The sequence below is a fragment of the Zalophus californianus genome, chromosome 12 (assembly GCF_009762305.2).
Source record: "Zalophus californianus isolate mZalCal1 chromosome 12, mZalCal1.pri.v2, whole genome shotgun sequence".
In the NCBI taxonomy this organism is placed as follows: Eukaryota; Metazoa; Chordata; class Mammalia; order Carnivora; family Otariidae; genus Zalophus; species Zalophus californianus.
In genome coordinates this window covers 45,978,088-45,998,990 of record NC_045606.1, presented here as the reverse complement: position 1 = coordinate 45,998,990, position 20,903 = coordinate 45,978,088, and the positions used below count along the sequence as shown (strand labels likewise).

At 35.6% G+C, this 20,903-nt stretch overlaps 1 long non-coding RNA gene across 2 annotated transcripts in view; it reads left to right on the top strand.

The window, feature by feature from the left end:
* LOC113911747 overlaps positions 1-20,903 on the top strand; it is a 227,126-nt gene that overhangs the window by 86,056 nt on the left and 120,167 nt on the right. For both annotated transcript variants that reach the window (XR_003516585.2, XR_003516586.2), the window contains exon 3: positions 1,488-1,564. This is a non-coding gene — a long non-coding RNA (uncharacterized LOC113911747). The remainder of the gene's footprint in view (positions 1-1,487; positions 1,565-20,903) is intronic.

The window sequence follows — 20,903 nt, the reverse complement described above, 5'->3', positions numbered from 1 at the left end:
CTTTCCTGACTGCTGACCTTGTTAAGAACAGCGTGTTCTGGCCTATTTCAAAGTAGTTTCTTATCTCCCCTCCTCCCACCCCGGACGCTGGCGGAAGGTTTTCTTCGCTCTTCAGTGTTGGGACATGTTCAAGTTTCTGGAGGTAAATTTCACAATATTTGGGGTCCCCCATGACTGGGTCCGCGTGGAATTTTTAACTCTTATTTGTCCACATTGAGCCTCCAGCATTTCATCACTTACAGTTCGGGATTTTCTTCCCTGGCGCTGGTTCCCGGGGTGATTTCTATTCATGAGTCCCAGGCCCATAAGCAAGGGGCTCCCGGTGTATTTCCCTGTCTATCCAAACTGGGCGGGGGGGGCAGTACTTTGCCTTGTGATCTCACATCTATAAGAAATCCAAGAAGAGCTCTTGATTCTTCTAGTCTGTTCAGCTTTTTACGTGTTAGGACAGAGTGGCATCTTCCAAGCTCCTTATTTGTGGAACAGAAAATTAGATGTCCTTTTGCTTTCATTTAAGAATTATATCTTTGCTAAGAGTAGTATTTTGAAATCACAGTTCTTTCCTCATAATAGATTATAAAGTTGAAGTTTAGAAGTCTGTTTGTAATCTGCCTTTTTTGTTTTACTCTATTTTTTTCTGAAAGCTTGTAAAATTTTGTCTTTACCTTTAGAATTCAGTTATTTTATCATTTATATCTAGATGATTTTTTTTTTTATTGTAAGTGGGATTTGGTGATTTTTCTTCCAAATTGCCATTTGAATTGTTAGCTAACCTGAGGTCTTGTATATCCTCCTTGGATTAAATAACATTTTAAGCATATTGAAATACAGAAAAAATTCATCAAATTAACATCTATGAATTCACTACTGAAATCATATTTTGCTTTATTTTCTTTTCCTTTTTTTGGTTTGTTTTATAAATAAAACACTAGATTCAGTAGTGAATCTCTGAATTCACTGTCTTCTGCTCATGTTTTCTTCTCTCCTTTTTCAGAAGTAATCAATCCTCAATTTGTTATTCCTATGCAGATTTAAAAATCTCTATTTGTATAAATTTAGTATTTTATGGTTTATAAAATTTATGTATATAGTATAATGTATAATCCATGTACTTGTAACTTTTTCTCATGTAATATTAGGTTTTTGGATTGATTCATGTGTTTATTTAAATCATTGTAATTTGGTATTTACATGAAAAAACAATTTCAAAAGAGTTCTCATTTATTCTTTAATTCTGAAATGCATATTTCTGTATATGTCTCCTTGTATACATATACAAGAGTTTTCCTTGGTTGCTTCTGTATTGCTTTTTCATACTCCTTGACACTATTTTCTATTGGGTAATTTAATATTTTCTTTTTGATTTGCAAATGTTTTTTATATATTTTAGATACTAGGCTTGTGTTACATGGGATGTAAATATAGTCTTTCACTGAATATCTTTATGGTGTCTATATTGATGGTTTGTAATTTTTCTTTGCTCATAGGTATCAGTAACTTGAGTACAGCACAGAGAGATCTTGGAACCTCTCATCCTGTGACGATCCTGGAGAACCATCTGCAGGTGCGTCAGGTAGAAACAACTGTGAGTAATCTGTTGGGGAAGAGGGAGAAAGTCTTATCAATTCAGACCTCTTTAGAACCAAGCAGGAGTAAAATTACCCCTTTTGACTAATAGACCATAAATGATTCCATTTAAGAGTGTATCTTCTAGATTTACTTTTATTAACTAAAAGGGCCACTCCCAGAAGAATGCTAAGAGCAGAAACCCCCTTCCCTACCCCCAAAACAGAATCTACCAGTATCTGCTACCAAACTTCTCTGTAGCCTTAACCCTAAGCTCTGTTGGTCCATTGATTCTCTCCTGGGCATTATCAACAATGAAATATGTAACTTGGTTTTCCTTGGGAGTTTTTACCATCAAAGTTAATTATTTAAGCCTCTTTAACAAGGAGCTGAGAGGGAGGACAAAGGGCCAGGAATGTAAGCTCAAGCAGCCATTTTCCCAGAATCTTCTTTCCATTGCAGATACTGATTTTAACTTCTTAAGAAATAAATATGTATTAAAGATACTTAGAAATATATTATCTCATTATCTTCAAGCTCATTATCTGCTTTCCTCTGACTTCCTAGCTTTTCCAATTTGCAATAATGAGATGGAAATTAATCCCAAACTAGCCATCTTTGTTTCTTCTTCTCCCCACCCCCCCAACCATTAAAAAGTTAGAATTTTAATAAGATAGCCACACTTGTCACCTTAATGCTTATGATTCACCTGTGGATTCCTGTTACCTATAGTGATACTTAATCCCCTTGCCATGCAGATTAAAAATGATGAACTCTAAAGAGATGCTTCTTAAAGAATGAGAGTAGGAGTACTTAGACTATTTCATTGCCTCTCCAGATTCCTGATAGGAATCCCTAGAATTCTTAAAAAAAAAAAATAGAGTTTTGTATACAGCACCAGAAACTCTGATTTTTTTTTTAATAAGGGTAAGAAACTTAAAATTTTTTAAAAGAACATCCCAAGAATTTTAATAAAGGCGTCCTGTAAAGTTTGAGAATCACTGGTTTAGGGAGTAACATTGAGCTTTACTTGAGTTCAAAAGGATATCCTAAAAGTAAAATAAACATCTGGGTGATGAAAAAAATTAGGCCATGTATTTGTTGTTCACTCTGTACATAGGCACTCTTAAATTTAGGAATCAATGCATGTATGTATAGAATACATTCTGGAGAATAAAAGTATAAAAACTTGGATTAGTATAAAAAATATGTATATTTATTTCTCCTATAGGATCTTCATGTCCCCTTGGTTCCCTTGTGCATATAGTCTGCATTGTTTGATCTTGTACTTATTAGTTGTCTCTGAATTTTTGAAGTGCTCAGAGATGCAGGCAGAAGGGAGATCATGCAGGGATCTATTTCTCAGGTCTGTTATTCCCCACTCAGATTGAAAACATTGATTCTTTCTGCAAAACCCTACCTTCTTAAAAATTTAAGGAGGAAAGGGGGATCCCTGGCCATAGAGGTTTGGCAGACAATATAGATATTCTTTTCTCCTATAAATTCATGATGCCTGTTATAGCATATTCAAGGCCCTGATGTTTTAGAGTAGAGTATATGATCCTGGGTGTTGATGTTGATAATGAATAGCATAGTATGTTTCTAACCTATTGATTTAATTTAAAAAATGAATTTTTAGAAGACGTTTTTATTTAATGAAATTTACAATTTACTAAAGTGAGTTTTGGTGATAGTAAGAAGAATGTAAACTCGCTAGGCTCAGATTTTGCCTTATTTTTCTTTGTCCCCTCAGTGTTCAGCTCAGTATTTAGTACAAAGTAATCAGATAAAAACTTTTTTCCCCCAATAATCATTTGTTCAGTGAATGAATTCATTTGTGTGGTGGATGTACCATTACATTGTAAAGGTAGTAGAATACATTGGTGACAGAAACAAAGCATCATTTAACTCTGACATGGAATTGTCCAGCATTTTCTTGAACACTTTTGTGGATGGGCATTCTGTTAATTGTAAATGTCTTTTTTGACTAAGGACCGTGATCATCATATTATGATACAGTGAAAAATACATGCAAAAAATGAACTATGATTATTTACCAGTGGGATTGTTTACCACTGGGCAACCATTGACAATCTAGTGTCCAAGTCTGAAATCTTGCAAATACCAAAGAGCAGGATAATTCTGAACTAGAATTGATGTATGAGCATGACATCACCCCCTGGTCAAGTTCTCAAATGGGTTAATAAACAATCACTTCGTGAATCCTTACAAAAGAATGCAGTGATCATAGAATAAATTTTTTAGGAAGTAATGCCAGACCAGAGTCCTTTCCTTTTTAGGTAATGTTTGTTAGATTAGAAAATCTGGGGAATACTCTAATACAGACATATTATTGTCTGATTGTGGAATGAAAAGGCATATGACAGTTTCTTATCTTTATGTTTAAAGACAAGATGAAAGTAGGATTACGGGAAGATGGTGACTTGTTAGTACTTTGGTGGAGATCTATGAATTGAGAGAGCATTGGAATACTAAGTTTCTAAAATCTTTTCCATTTCTAATGACCTCATGGCACTTTACTATTTCTACAGTTAAATCTTAAACAAGATCCTCCATCTCTGCCTCCTTTTCCACCTCCCCTTCATTCCCTTGTTCCTCTTCAAATTCTCAAGCTTCCATGCCGTCCTGCATGGAATTACTTCTTTTCAGATCTCCATTGGCTCACATTGGTTAACTATGGAATAGGAAGCCTAAGATTCCCTCTTTGGTACATGGGAAATTAGAGCCTTTCAAAGGCATTCTAAGATAAGTTCTGTAGTTTTAAAAAAAAGTTTAACAGGTGCATTCAATTGCTGTTAAATTAGCCAAAACAAAAAAACCCACATTTTTTGGGTTCATCATGATAGTTAACCATTAAATTATTTGAGCTAAAGTAAATACATAAAAATATATCAGCATATCAATTTTCACAAATATATTTGCCTGCACAATTCTTGCCCTCTATAAGGAGAGTTAATTACACATAAGTGATTTATAGTTCAAGAAAGCCTAATTTACCAGAAAGTTGGAGATTGCCCGTTTGGGAGTTCTATTCTTACACTACTAATGCATCTGAATTTCCATTTTTAATCTTTCTCTTTTGTGTATAAACTTTCAAAAATATTTTAACTTTGTGTTGCATGAAAGATACTTCGTATTATCTTTTTATTCAAGAATAATTAAAATACAAGTGTACAGGGGCAGGGCCCCCTGGGGAAGCCTTTCCGGGTGGTGGGGGGAGGGTGAGACTTTGTTCTTTCCAAGAATAAACTTGAACTCCTAAAAAAAAAAAAAAAAAAAAAAAAAAAATTCCAAGTGTACATTAGTGTTATGTTAGTTTCAGATATACATTATAATGGTTTAATAATCTATACATATATCAGTGCTCATCAAGATTATTGTACTCTTAATCCCCTTTATTTTCCCCATCCCCCAACCCAACTCCCCTCTGGCAACCGCCAGTTTTCTAAATTTAAGAGTCTCTTTGTCTCTTTCTTGTTTGTTCATTTGTTTCTTAAATTCCACATATAAGTGAAATCATATGGGATTTGTCTCTCTCTGACTGGCTTATTTCACTTAGTGAAATACCTTCTGGGTCCATCTATGTTACTGAAAATGCTGAGATTTCATTCTTTTTTATGACTCAGTAGTATTTCATTGTGTGTATCTGTGTGTGCAGATCACATCGTTATTCATTCATCTATCAATGGATACTTGGGCTGCTTCCATTTCTTGGCTATTGTAAATAATGCTGCAATAAAAATAGGGCTGCATGTATCTCTCTGAATTGGTGTTTTTGTTTTCTTTGGGTAAATACTCAGTAGTGGAATTACTTGATTGTATGGTAATTGCTTTTTCCTTTTTTTGTCTTTTTGTTTTTTTGTTTTGAGGAACCTCTATACTCTTTTCCACAGTGAGTGTACCAGTTTACATTCCCACCAACAGAGCAAAGAGCTCCTTTTCTGCACATCCCTGTGAACATTTGATGTTTCTTGTGTTCTTGGTTTTAGCCATTCTGACAGGTGTAAAGTACAATCTCATTGTGATTTTAATTTGTGTTTCCCTGATGCTTAGTAATGTTGAGCAAATTTTATGTGTCTGTTGTCCATCTGTATGTCTTCTTGAAAAAAAAAAATGGTTATTCATGTCCTGCCCACTTTTTAATTGGATTGTTTGTGGGGTTTTTGTTTTTTGTTTCTTTGGCTTTAAGTTATGTAAGTCCTTTATATATCCTGGATATTAACCCCTTACTGGATATATCATTTGCAAATATCTTCTCCCATTCAGCAGGTTGCCTTTTTTATTTAGTTGATGGTTTCCTTTGCTATGCAAAATTTTTTATTTTAGTGTAGTCTTTCTTTTAAGAAAGATACTTTATCATTTTGAAAAGATAGCTAACAATCACTAGAACTAAAATTAAAATGGATGTTGAAATCATTCTTCCATATCTTGTCACTACTCCATGATCATTTGACCTTGACCTGTGGACAGAGTTAAGTAGCTTCCCTTGTAGTTATGTAGACTTGTTTGTTCCCACCACAGTCCTGCTAACCTTTCCTTTGTCCCCAGTAATTCTGCCATATCCTGAGGCAGCATAGCACACTGGTTAGCACTCACACTAGAGCCCAACAGATCTGAAGTCATGCCTCATCTATGCCACTTGATATTTGTTTGATTTGAGGCAAATAATTCTTCAGTTTTTTCATCTGTAAATACCTCACACATCACCCAGAGCCTATTACTCTGCTGACGCTTTAGGACTAAATTTCTCATGCCCCAGATGCTAGGATGTTGGAGCTGATGACTCAGAGATGAAAACACTTCTGGAGCTTGCCCTCTGCCCTCACCCAAGGCTTCAACACTCCTAGAACAGCCCACATCCAGTGTCTGGTCACTGAGGGTATAAACCTCTAACCTCTTTGCCCAGTTCGTGTAACTCTACAGGGCTATCTGTGTTCCAGAGCCCCCTAAGGGGGGAATGGTGAAACTTATGTTGCGGGAATCTCACTTCTTTTCCTACCCTTCAGATGTCAGTCCTGAGGTGCGTTACCCAATAAACTTCCGGCATTCTAATCTCTATCTTAGTCTACTTCCCAGGGAAACTGAATCAATGACAGTACCTCCCTCAGAGGTGTAGTTGGGAGGTTTAAATGAATAATTTCTTAATAAATGCTAGCTATTACTAGTGTAGGCAATCTACTACAATGATGCCTTATCTTGGGGCTAAATTTTCTTTCTATTGGGGTAGATAAAAGCAGATACTCAATATTAAAGGCTATGTATATGGAGTATAAGTCTTAAAAGACTTTTTTTTTAAGGGGAAGGGGAATGGATTTTTTTTTTTTTTGCTTATATTAATAAACACAGTGCCTTGCAAGACTTAGTGCTTTGTAAAAATGCAACATCAGTCCTGCTATTGTATAACTCTAGGCTGGTTCCTCTTTCAAAGGGAAACATGCCTACAGTAGGACCTACATGTAGGTGACAGTGATCAGTAAATACTGAATTAAAAAAGAGAAAGCAAAGAACAGATGTTAACACCTTTCTCAGCCTATAGAACTAAGAGGCCATTGATTTTCAAATTCTCAGGATGTTTTAGGAGGCAAAAACCCCAACTCAGGTGGATAGAGAAAGGAGTTTGGATTCATTCTCGGTGATTCCCACTCACATGAACTTGAAGAAATGACCTTCTCTGGGTCTTGGCTTAATAATTATAATGCAGTTGGACAAGATTAGTGATTTTCACATTTTCATAAAAAATTTTCAGGTGAGCCCTTTTTATAAAATAAAAACTTACCTGAACTGAAAGCCCAATATTTGATACATATGTGGTCCCCTAGAAGCAGAGAAAACTGTTGGCCTTTTTTAAAGACAGCCTTCAAAGCTTTTCCTGTAAACCAAGACACCCAAAAACCAGTTTTTAAGTCACTGAAATTAAAATGTACATACAGCACATTCAGTTACAGAATTTGATCATCTGTCAACTTGGGCAGCAATTCTCAACCATGGGCTTATGATCTTCTGCTGTACTGGGTCAGCTGGGTTACTGCTCGTACTCATCAGTAAAAAACTTTGCTGTTGAATCAGCTTCATAATCTCAGTTGGATTAATGCAATGTATCTGTTCTCACTTAGTGCTTTCCAGCTATCTAAAACTCCATGGCTTATATACACACCTGTTAGTTCTCATAATTCTGTAGGTCAGCTAGGCAGTTAATCTGGTCTGGAGAAACAGGGCTGATTTCTGCAGTGAATTGGGTACAAAGGTCAAAAACAGGGTCATCTATAAAGAGGACAAGACAAGAGAACAGCCATTAACATCAGCATTCCTTGCAAGTTACTGGTAGACAACTGTTAGCCCTCTGTCCTAATGTCGGGACTCAGGCCTTCCCTAGCAGTCCATCTCCTTTTGTTGGTACTTTTTTTTTTTTTTTTTTAACTTCTGCTCTTCTCCATACCCTCTTTGCTTCTCTTTTCATTATATTTGAAGGACTTTGGCCAGAGAAATGACCTAGCCCTCCACTAGGAAATTATGAACTGCATTGTTGAGTTTAATCATTGGACTTTATTTTAAGAGGTATGAATTAACTCAGAAAGACTGACATTTTTAAGTCAAAGTACAAATCAGATTGGATCTCCTTGATTATGAAATCTAATTCTGGAGGTAGATAGGATTATCATTTTAAGTAAGTTCTGGCAGATATTACAATATAATTATTTTTGAGATAGGGTTGTCCTATAACACTATCAGTTTAAGGCATAAAATCTATTGGTTTGATATATTTATTGCAATATGATGACCACTGTAGCATTAGCTAACACCTCTATTATGTCACATATTCTCATTTCTTTTCTTGTTGTGACAAGAATAATTAAGATCTAGTCTCTTAGCATCTTTGAAGTTTTTAAAACTATTGACTATAATCATCTGTGTTATACATTATTTCTCCTGAACGTATTTGTCTATTATTTGCAAATTTGTACCCTTAAACGACATCTTAGAAATTCCTGCATCCTCCAGCTTCTGGTAACCACTATTCTACACTGTTTCTAGGAGTCTGACCTTTTTAGACTCCACATAAAAGTGTTAACTTCACAGTATTGGTCTTTCTCTAATTTATACCCTCAAGGCCCATCCCTGCTGTTATAAATGATGTTTGTGTATCTTCTTTAGAAAAAGTGTCAATTCCAATATGTTTACTTTTTAATTGGATTGTTACGGTTTTTTGTTTTTAGTTTTAGAGTTGTATGAATTCTTTATTTCTAATATTAACTGCTTATCTGGTATATGGTTTTCAAATACTTTATCCTGATGTGGGTTACATTTTCATTTTGTTGTTAGTTTCTTGTGTAGAAGCTTTTCAGTTTGATGTAGTCCTACTTACTGATTTGCTTTTGTTGCCTGTGCTTTTGATATCCTATACGTATACATATATATATGATTTATTTATTTATGATATTATATATGTATAAATCATTGCCAAGACCATTGTTAAGAAATTTTCACTCTAGGTTTTCTCCTAGGACTTTTATGATTGCAGGTCTTATGTTTAAGTCTAATCCATCTCAAGTTAATTTTTGTGAGTGGTATAATTTAGGGGTTCAATTTCAATTATCTGCATGTGGTTATCCAGTTTTCCCAGCATGATTTATTAAAGAGACTCTCCTTTCCCTATAGTATAGTCTTGGCTCTCTTGTCAGATAATAGTTGACTGTGTTTGCAGGGGTTTATTTCTGGACTCTGTATTCTGTTCCATTAGTCTATGTGTCTGTTTTAATGCTAAAACTATACTGTGTTAATTACTATAGCTTTGTAGTATAGTTTGAAGTTAGGAAAGGGGTAACACCTCTGGCTTTGTCCTTCTTTCCCAGGATTGTTTTAAATCTTTGGGGTGTGTTCCATACAAACTCAAAGAATATTTTTTTCTTTTTGTGAATCTCATGAATCTTCATAAGGATTGCATTGGATCTACAGATAGCTTTGCATACTATGCAAATTTTAATACTAATTCTAATTTATGAACACGGGACATCTTTCCATTTGTTTGTAATTTCTTCTTAGATAAAAGAGTTGTATGCACTGTACATGTTTCACATCCTTGATTAAATTTATTCCTAAGTATCTTCCTGATCTTGATACTACTATTAATGGAATAGCATTTTTTTTCTTTCAGATATTTTATTGTTGGTGTATAGAAACACAACTGAATTTTGTATGTTGAATTGCTACCCTGAAACTTTACTGAATTTGTTGATTAGTTCCAACAATTTTTTGTTTGACTTTAGCGTTTTCTTTATATAAGATTATTTCATCTACAAATAATTACAGTTTTACTTCTTTTACAGTCTGGATGCCTTTTATTTCTTTTGCTTGCCTGATTGATCCAGCTAAGACTTGCAGATCTTTGTTGAAAAAAGGGTGGTGAGAGTGGGCAATCTTGACTTGGTCCTGATGTTAGAGGAAAAGATTTCAATCTTACACTATTGAATATCTTATTAGCTGTGGATCTGGTGTATATGGCCTTTATTATATTGATTTGTGTTCATTCTATACCCAATTTGTTGAGGGTTGTTATGAAAGGGTATTGTATTTTGCCAAATGCTTTTTCTGCATCAACTGAGAGATTTATATGACTTTTACTTTTCATTCTTTGAATGTGGTGTATCACATGTATTAATTTGCATATGTCTAACTGTCCTTGTATTCCAGAAATAAATCCTAGTTGATGAAGGTGTGTAATCCTTTTAATGTGGTGTTGAATTAGGTTTGCTAGTATTTTGTTGAATTTTTTTTTTTTTCTGTAATGATCAGGGATATTAGTCTGTAATTTTCTTGCTGTGCCTGTATTTTGCTTTGGTATCAGGGTAATGCTGGCCTTGAAAAATAGTTTGGGAGTCTTCTATCCTTTTTTTGGAAGAGTTGAGAAAGACTGGTGTTAATCCTTCCTTACAAGTTTGGTGAAATTTACCAGTGGAAAGCTCATCTGGTCCTGACCTTCTCTGTGTTGGTATGTTTTTATTACTGATTTAATCTCCTTACTCATTGGTTTGTTCAGATTTCCTAATGCTTCATGATTCAGTCTTGGTAGTTTGTATGTTTCTAGCATTTATCCATTTCTTCTACATTGTCCAATTTGTCAGCATATTCATAATAGTGTCTCCTGATTATTTATATTTCTGTGGTAACAGTTAAAATGTCTCCTTTCATTTCTGATTTTGAGTTTTCTTAGTTTAGCTAAAATTTCATCAGTTTTGTTTATCTTTTAAAACACTAGTTCCTAACTGAATCTTTTCTATTAGATCAAAATTTCTGGTCTCTGATTTACTTATATTTCATTTATTCATTACTACCTTCCTTCTGCTCACTTTGGGCTATGTTCTTTTTCTAGTCCTCAGAGGTGTGATGTTAGGCTGCTTATATTAGAACTAGTTTCTTAAAAGAGATATTTATAGCTGTGACCTTCACTCTCACTGTTTTGCAGGATCCCAGAGGTTTTTGCATGTTTGTGCCCAGTTTTGTTTTGAGATATTTCTTTAATTTTTCCTTTTGATTTCTTCCTTGAGAACAAAAGGAAAAAAAAAAGCATGTTTAATTTCTACATGCTTGTAAATTTCCAGCTTCCCCCTTGTTGAATTCCAGTTTCATACTATTGGGGGTGAAGAAGATACTTGTTACGATTTCAGTCTTGCATTTGTAAGGACTTGTTTTGTGGCCAGTAGTATGATCTTTCCTGGATTATGTTCTGTGTGCATGTGAAAAGAATGTGTGCTCTGCCATTGGATGGAATATTCAGTAAATGTCTGTTAAGTCCATTTGGTTTCATGTGCACTTCAGTGTTTTCTTAATGATTTTGGTTTGCTTCTATCCATTGTTAAAGGTGGGGTATTGAAGTCTGCTATTATTCTTGTATTGTTGTCTATTTCTTCAGGGCTGTTAGTATTTGCTTACTGCATTCAGATGGTCGAATGGTGGGTGCATATATATATATTTATGATTGTTATATCTTCTTGATGAAGTAACTCCTTTATTATGGGGTTCTTCTCTGTTTGATGACCTTCTCTGTCTCTTTACCATTTTTGTCTTTAAGTTTATTTTTCCTGATGTAAGTATAGCTAACCCTGCTTTTTGGGTTTCCCGTTGTGTGGAGTCTTTTTCTATCCCTTTTCTTTTGAGCTGTGAGTTCTTAAAGATGAAATGAGTCTGTAGTAGACAGCATAGAGTTGAGAAGGTGTGTGTGTGCGTGTGCGTGTGTGTGTGTGTGTGTGTGTGTTTATTTAAATCCATTCTGTCATGCTGTGACTTTTGGTGAGTGAATTCAATCCATTTACATTTTGAGAAATTATTAATATATAGGGACTTACTAATGCTGTCTTACAATTTCTTTTTGTTTTTTATTTTCAGTGTATGTCTTTCCTCTCTTTCTTCTAACTCTTGTGAACTGATGATTTTCCATGAGTATATGTGCTAATTCTTGTTTTATCTTTTGTGAATCCACTCTAGGTTTTGCTTTGTGGTTGCTATAGGGCTTAAAGTAGATAAAACAGTCCATTTTAAAGTGACAGCAACTTCAATTGTATATAGAAGCTTTCTCCTTTTATTTCCCCCTTAAATTTATTTGTTGTTGCAACTTCTTGTTATATTATGTCTTCATTAACAAATTATAGTTGGTATGGTGTAAATCTTTTCTGTGAACTTTTATACAAGAGTTAATGGTTAACATTCCTGCATAGGACAGAATTAGAGTTTTCTAAACCTGTAGACTTACTTTTAACAGTTTGTTATGTTTTCATATTTATGGTACTAAGTAGCCTCTTTACATTTCTACTTGACTCCTAGATAGAGTATTCTTGGCTGACAATGATTTTTTTTTTCTTCCGACATTTTGAATACGTCATTCTACCCATTGCTTCTGAGAAATAGCTCATAAACTAAAGGAGGTTGCTATGTAGGTTTACGTTTTTTTTTTTCCTTAGAATTTTTTTTTTGACTTTGATTTCTTACAGTCCTATTGTAATGTGTCTTAGAGAAGGCTTTTGTTTGCATTGAGATGAAAGGGTAATCTATTAGCTTTGTGAGTTGGATCTACAAGTATCTCCTCAGGTTTAGGATGTTCTCAGTTGTTTTTTAAACTTTGTGTCTTCTTCTCCTTTTCTCCTACTGGAACTCCAATTAACCTAATATCTGTACATTTGATAGTGTCTCATAGATCACATAGGTTGTGTGCTTCTTTTCATTTTTTTTTTCTTTGACCTCTTGGGAGTTCCTGTCCTCTGATCACTGATTCTGTCTTCTGTTTGATCTCTTACGCTATAAATGCTCTCTACTGCATTTTTCATTTTGTTGATTGAATTCTTCAGATCTAGAATTTCTGTTCTTTTTGTGGTTTCTATCTGTTCAATTTTTCATTTTGTTCATAAGTTATTTTCATGATTTGATTGTCTTTCTGTGTTTTCTTTTAGCTAGATGAGTTTCCTCAAAACAGATACTTTGGATTCTTAGTCACCAAAATCATAAAATTGCCTGCTTTTTGATTTAATTATTGGAGGATTATTGTTAACTTTTGGTGATGATGTGTTTCTTTGATTCTTCATGTTCCGTGGAACTTTGCTTTGATGTTTACACATAGGAAGCAGCAGATACCATCTCAAGTCTTTACTTGTCTCCTGGTGGGTGATACTCTTTTTTAGTCCTGCTTCTACCTAGTACTTTCCCTAAACTTGTATGGATACATGTCCATGCTTCTTGCTCCTTGTTGTGTCAGATTTTTTATCCTTATAGGTTTTCTTTGGTTCTTACAACTTAACCAGTTGGGCTACTGGAAACTATTTTTGCTTTCCAGAAAGTGGCACTATAAATAAAGGTGGCTGTTTTTCCCTTGCCCACAGTCTGCAGACTTTTTTTTTTTTTTTTTTTTTTTTTTTAAGGCGACTCTGTTACCTGGAGCTTGACCTTGCAGCTCACTCGGGATTGCACACAAGGAGCCAGTTGCTGAGTGGGGAGAAGTGTGAATTTAGTACTTGGTGCATTAGGGGTGCCCAAGCGGCAGCCATTGTGATCTTTGGTGAGGTTTTCCCAGTGGCTCATAGATAAGATTCCTGCTGGAGTCCTCAAAATAGTCAGCATGAACCATATCTTCTTAACGCTCTTTGATATTCCTGTCTGCCTCCTTCCCATCTCTTCCCTTTGGCAATTCAAGGAAGTCCTGCATCGATACAATGGGTGCTGCAGTTAGAAAAGGGCTTGTTCTGCAGTGTCTTGCACAGGTTAGGTAGCTGGGCACTCACAGCTCTCTTTCCACTGAAGAAATGGTCTCCACTAGCTTGTTTAACCCTGTGCTTGCCATCTCGGGTTGGGTGGTGCTGACAAATTTCCTCTTACCCCTCCAGTGCATCTAGACTTCTTTTCTTTTTCTTTTTTAAATGGTTCAACAGAGTGTTAGGATTGCCCCTTGGAAGACTGGACTTCTGTGTAGTCTCTCTTGTCCATTAGTGTCAATGTTATTACTCTTCTAGTTTTCCCTGCCCAATGTTGACAGAGGCTATGATAGGTTTGTAAGCTTCTGCCAGTTCCACAGCCTATATTGTGTTCTGTGTGCCAATTACTCAGTGCATAGTTGGGCTCCTCCTGATTTCCTTGGTACATGGTGCTGGATCCCACGACTCCCATGGAGATATTTTTGTTCATGAATAGATGCCAAATTAGTTATAATAAGGGAGGACAAAAAGGAGGAATGTCTTATGCCACCAAGATGTGACTTCAGTCCCTAAATCCATTAAATAGGTACTATGTGTGCATGTGTATACATGTACCTGTGTATATTAAGTGTAGAGTAGTGCTAACTTTTATTTTACAAGATAATATTAGAAAGATTTCTCAGTGTTTCTGGTGAAACCTTAGACATACACACATGCGTGCACTGAATATATGCTAAACATCACATGTATATCTGTATATTTTTAGTATATGTGTTAAATAATACAATGAATATATATGTATTTATAGATCTTTCTATGCACACATATTTCTAGTAGTTTCATTGAAAAGATGAAGGCATTCATTGGTTATATTGTGGAATAAAAGTTGGCTCCACTCTGCACATGGAGAAACTTGAACCATGATGTTCACCATCTTTATACATATATATATTTTTTTAAAAAGTCGCTATGTAAGTTAGACTTTTAACAAGCTAAATTCTTTTCCAATAAGTGAATAGTTTTTCCATAAGTGAATAGTTAATTTTTAAGGCTTTTTTTTTTTTTTTCCCATAACATGTCCTGTATTTTCCATGAAATCAGACTTATGGGATTTCACTATCATTGATTAGGTTTTAAGAGGGGAAACCATATACCTGACTATGGCTCCTCCTGAATTCTGAAATAGGAAAAATAAAACCAAAGTATATTTTTGCCCTTTTGTTCTGTGTTAGAATTGGGCACAACAAAATTATCAAATTTTATGACTTCTCAAATGATAAATTCTGGTTTCAGAAGGGTAGAAGAAACTACTCTGAAAGGGTTCTTTTCCCATTTACTGAAAGAAAATTCAAAAGCTGAGGGCCAAAATCCTTGTGATAGGCAAAAATGCACAGCCTCATTTGATAGCCTTCATCAGTGATCTTGTAATTGGCTATCATGTCAGTTGCCATGTAGCAGGCCGCGTTCACTGAGAATACATCTAATACAAGTACCCTGTTCTTTCACTCCCTCTCAAACGTTGTCATTCATTTGGGTGACAGTTCATGCATAATATAATAGCCCTGGGGTACAATTAATTTTAGCAGTTGCACAACTTAGTAAGAAAAAAAAAAGCATCGCCGGTATCATGTGTGCCATGAAGGTCAGCTGATGCCACAATTTGCACCTTTGTTGCGAGACATGAAAATTAGCAATTAACATAAATATATTGATTAACATATGGATAGTTTAGCCTGATGTACTAATGAAGCCAATCATACTTTACCGGCTGTAAGCATTCTGTCTTCTACAGTGAGACATAGTATAAGGATTTTAAACTGAAAGAGTTGAGATAAATTTTGTGTTAAAGGTATTTGTTGCTCAGGTGTGTACAAAAGAAGAATGAGATGGGTCCCTCCTCTAGAAAGTTTAAAAAAAAATGGTATAGTTTATTTGGTACTGTTCATGTCACATCAGCAATATGCTTGTGTAGTTTCTCTTTCACCTATCTCCTGTCTCTCCTATGTTTTACATAATAACCGTCACTCCCTGTATTTAGGTGCTGAAATTTTTTTCTTTTGATTATTGACCTAGTTTCCAGTCTGGACCTATTTAAGTTCTTCCTTCAAATACTGCCAGAGCGACCTAACTGAGTCACCCATTGAAGTTCTAAGCCTCTATTGCAATTTAAGGATATAGGCATAAAATGCAGTGCTTGGTTAAGGTGGTACTCATGATTAAGTTGTTGCTAAACACCAGTGGTTTAATAAATTACTCTCCGCTTACCCTTGGGATAGATCAGCCAGGGATATCTCTAGGCCTGTACAGTACAGGAAGTTTTTATTTTATTTATTTATTGATTGATTCAAGAGACAGAGAGAGCACACGAGAGGGGGGAGGGTCAGAGGGAGAAGCAGACTCCCCGCGGAGCAGGGAGCCCGATGCGGGACTCGATCCCGGGACTCCGGGATCATGACCTGAGCCGAAGGCAGACGCCCAACCAACTGAGCCACCCAGGCGCCCCTACATGAAATTTTTAAAGTAGTATTATTGAGGTTCTTAATGACCAACATGTATTGAGCACTTACTGTATCCCAATCATTGTTTAAAGGGCATTACTTGTATCATTTAATTCTTAATGGTTTTCTCAGGAGATTACCATAGTTGTCATTTCCTTTTTATGGATAAAGAATCTGAGGGGAAAAGACTATTTTGCCAAAGACTAAGAAATTATTAAGTAATGGAGCTAAGTAATTTGTACTTATACATACCAAATAAAAAATTTATTACTTTTTCCACTAAGTATGAGAGAAGGAAAACAAGTGATAGAAAAATCTCGAAGCCACCATTTGGTGCCTTGTTCTTTGTAAACATATGTAATGCTGGACCTTTGTGGACTTACTCTTGCTTCGGTGTTTGGCTAATCTGGATAATTTGGATTTTCCTTGTTGAATCAGAGTACGTTTATTTTTCAGGGTTGGTGGAAAACTGAAGGGCATTATCTGATATCAGCCAACAAACAAGTACAGGTCACTTTGCAGTCAAAGTGAGTGACAAAGGTAATTTATGGGCTAACGTCAGTCACTGTTGTGTACTGTGTAACAGAGATGTTTATATGCACCATTTAACTTCTCTAAGTAAATAGATGCTGTAGCTTTTTTCTTTTTCCAAGGTTATTTGTAAGAATATTGTCTCTGACAGTGAAACCTGAAGCTAAAGTGAACAGATAGGGGAAGATACCTTTTAAAAACAGGATTGTCAAGTAGTATTCAGGTTTTACATGTTTCTTTAAAGTTAGTGTTAGTTGCCACTTGTTAACCTTGCTAATTGAAACTTGCATGATGTTCCCTAGGCCATGAGTTTTGGTTACATTTATTGTTTGCACTTGATCTGTCCAACGGTGATGTCAAATAAAACATCTGGCTATTTAGAGAACTAACTGGAAGAGAGAAAAATTGCACAACTTCTGTTGAGAAGGCACAACTGGCAGGATTGGACTGTGCCAGGGGCAAGAAGGCAGCATCCCACGTATTAGCTTGTGTGTTTTTGTTACTCTTCTAGAGGTGGAGGGGGAAGGGAAGAGTTGGGGAGAAGAGGGGGAAAAGAGAATAATAAGGGTGGAATAGATGTGTTGATAATGAGTAGAATGTGGGGAAATCCTGCTGTTGTTGGTTGTCCATCTTACTGAGCACTGTTCTAAGTACTGTTACTCTTCAGGTCGCACATCTAATAAAGAATGGAGCAAGAATTTGGGCTCACAGGGCGCCTGGGTGGCTCAGTCGTTAAGCGTCTGCCTTCGGCTCAGGTCATGATCCCAGGGTCCTGGGATCGAGTCCCACATCGGGCTCCCTCCTCAGCGGGGAGTCTGCTTCTCCCTCTCCCACTCCTCCTCCTTGTGTTCCTGCTCTTGCTCTCTCTCTCTCTCTCTGTCAAATAAATAAATAAAATCTTTAAAAAAAAAAAAAAAGAATTTGGGCTCACATAGTGAAAGCCAAGGTTTGAGGTGTTCACTCTAATCCCTCCTCTTTAGTTTCCCAGATAGATGCTAGCTGTTTAACATGTATGATGTCATTTAAGTCTTGTAACTGCATTTCAATTTTTATTACCATTATATAGATGACAAAATTAAAGTGATTTAAAAAAAAAAGCCCCTGAGGATTTAACAAATTGGTAACTTGACAATTTGTTGTAGCTATGTTTTTTCAAATCTAAAAATAACATTTCAAAGGTTTATCAAAGCTATGTCCTGGGCACCTGGGTGGTTCAGGTAGTTGAGCGTCTGCCTTTGGGAGTCTGCTCCTCCCTCTGCCCCTCCTCCTACTCATTCTCTCAAGCTCTCTCAAATAATAAATAAAATCTTAAAACAAACAAACAAACAAAAAGCTATGTCCTTATACTACCACTAGCAGGAGTGTTTGAAAGACTTCTGTTTTAGATAATCGATTTGGTGTAAGTCCTGACTCCAGAGACCTGCTATGGAAATCAGCCCAATTCCTGTGTTCTCATTAGTTCAAGTCTGGCAACTATTTTTGACTGTTAAACATTTTACTGTTGCCTGCTGCCTGTGTCTAGATTATTAGAAAATTGAGAAGCAAAACAAAACTTAAGGCCAAGAGCAAATAGCCTTTAGGTAGGCCTGAATTACTTAAAAATTTTAGTTTAGTCACGGAGTAGCCAACACAAATATTGGAGATGTAAAAAAAAGTTTCTTTTTTACTTTATTTCAATAATAGTAGATTATTTTATTACCTGTCTGCAAACGTTTGGAACATAATTGTCTTTCTTCTTTTACTTGTAATTGCTTGATTGATTCTATTAGAAAATACAACGGATCATGTTTATTCACTCCTTTAACCATGTTGTAAATAGTAAACTGATTTTACTGTATTTTAGCCTTACCTTATCTATCAACAATAAAAAGACTACATATAGTACTGCAGTTACCTGAACAGAATGAATGTCCATAAATCCCAGGTGTTTCACATCAGTATATATGGCATTAGATACTTTTGAAGCAATATGCACATTGGAAGCCACTTTAATTTACATGCACTATATATTTTTTCTAACTAGCTTCAGAAGTGCACAGGCAATAAATGTACCCCTATAAAGAACACTAAAGGTAAAATATTAACAGGGAGGATGGTAATTATGGAATGAAAGACTTAAGTAAACATTGAAAACATTATGTACCCAGTCAAGCATTTGGATAACACCTTTGACAGTGTACCTATGGTAGCTGCTTTATGGGGATGTTAGATTAGCACAAACAGTTGGGTAATTGGGAAAATAAAAATTTGGCTTCGAATCAAAACTAGTTGGACTATTCCCTGTTAATTTTTAAAGTTTTTGTTATTTTTTTCAGAATATGTGTGTAATATTTTCATAATGTTTTGTGTATTGCTTTCATGATCAATATATTAATCGAGGAACTTCTTTGTATTATACGTTGAGTAAAAGGACAATGATGTGTTTAACTTACATGAGTTCTGGAGTCAAAAGGTCAATAATGAATCCTGGCACCACAAGGTAAGCGACATGTAATTTTAGATGATTTACTTTACCTCAGTGCCTCAGCTTATGGGCCAGTCTGTAGAATGGGAAAGTAAAGGATTGTTGTGAGGATAATATTATCTGTGAAATGTATATTACCTACTTAATAAATATAAACTTTAATAATGATGGTAAAAATGAATTCTACTTCTTGGAACAGTGAAGAACAAAGAGAATAAGTGGGCCGAACTTGAACATTAGATATTATAAAAAAATGTCTTCAGTTTTTTAAATACACCTCTAAGAAATACGTTAAACATGATTTAAAATCATGAAATTAATAAGTGAGGAGGGGACACAGGCGAGGGAGGAATAGGAACAGAGTGCCTTGATAGTAAGGTGTTGTAGTAAAGTTATTCTCATATTTTGGATTATGAGAAAATGCTGTCAACCTATGAATTGCCCTGGGTTAGGAAGGCTATGCTCATCCTGGGCAGATGATAGGCTCTTACTTGTAACGACCTGCTTCGTGGGTCCAGAGTGGTGTCTAGCACGGTATTAGGCACTGAAAGAGTAAATGGTGAAACTTACCCCACCGTTTGGAGTGACTAATTGGATTATGATCAAATGGGCCAATTTCAAAAGACATGGTAATCTTAAGGATTTTCCAAATGGCGTAGAAGACACATTAAAAACAAAAGGAAAGATCAGCAGAACACTTGAAATGAGAAGATGGAAGGTCAGCTGAAGTAATGTTTGCAGTTGTTGTTACATTGTTTGGGCACCAGTGAAAACAATGTTTTTCTTTTATTAAGGAAAACAAGTGAAATCAAGAGAAGATTTAGATGAAACAGGAGGAGAACCCATGTAACTTTAAATCTAATGCCATGTGTTACCAGTGTAGCCTGTTTTCCTGTTAGTTTTGACGTTACAATAAAAACTGGGATATAAATTGGTATACTACTGACTCTCACCTCTAAAGTTGACTACTTCCTGCTACAGCATCTATTTCATTTCAATCAATAAACTTTTTAATCTTCAGTCTCTCTTTCCACCTTTTCCCACTAGAACCCCCCTCTCTCCCCAACACACATACCTCCCAGTTTATCCTCACCAGTAGGTAGTGGACAATCATGGGCTTGGGCTCCAGGCAACCAGGGTTTGAATACAGACTCCTCTACTTCCTACTTTATTAACCGTGGATATATTATGTGACTTTTGGTGACTGTGTTCTTCAACTTTAAGTGGGGCTAATAGATCTTCATAGGATTATTAGGATTAAATGACTAAATTCATGTGCAGGCTATCAAAGTTGGCCTATAACACCTTGAGGTGCTCGATGTCTGTTTCTTTTTTGTTTATTTTGTTTTTGTCAAACTTATCTTTCTGAGGCCCTTGAAAAAAGTGTTTTCATTCTGATTCAGAGGTATATATTAAGACCTACAGTTCATTAAATTGGGAACTCTGAATTAGCTGTTTTGGGGGAGCTATATGCTTCCCCCTTGTTTGGTGAATGAATGACTTGCCCAGCAGTCCTTGGCACAGAGTAAGCCCTCAATAGCACTGGCAAGCATTATTACCTGTGGTCCTAAGCCCAAATGGTGTTGGAAATTTGGGTAAAAATCTTTTTTTTTTTTTTTTTCCTGCAAGCTATGTTGCCTACATCTTTGT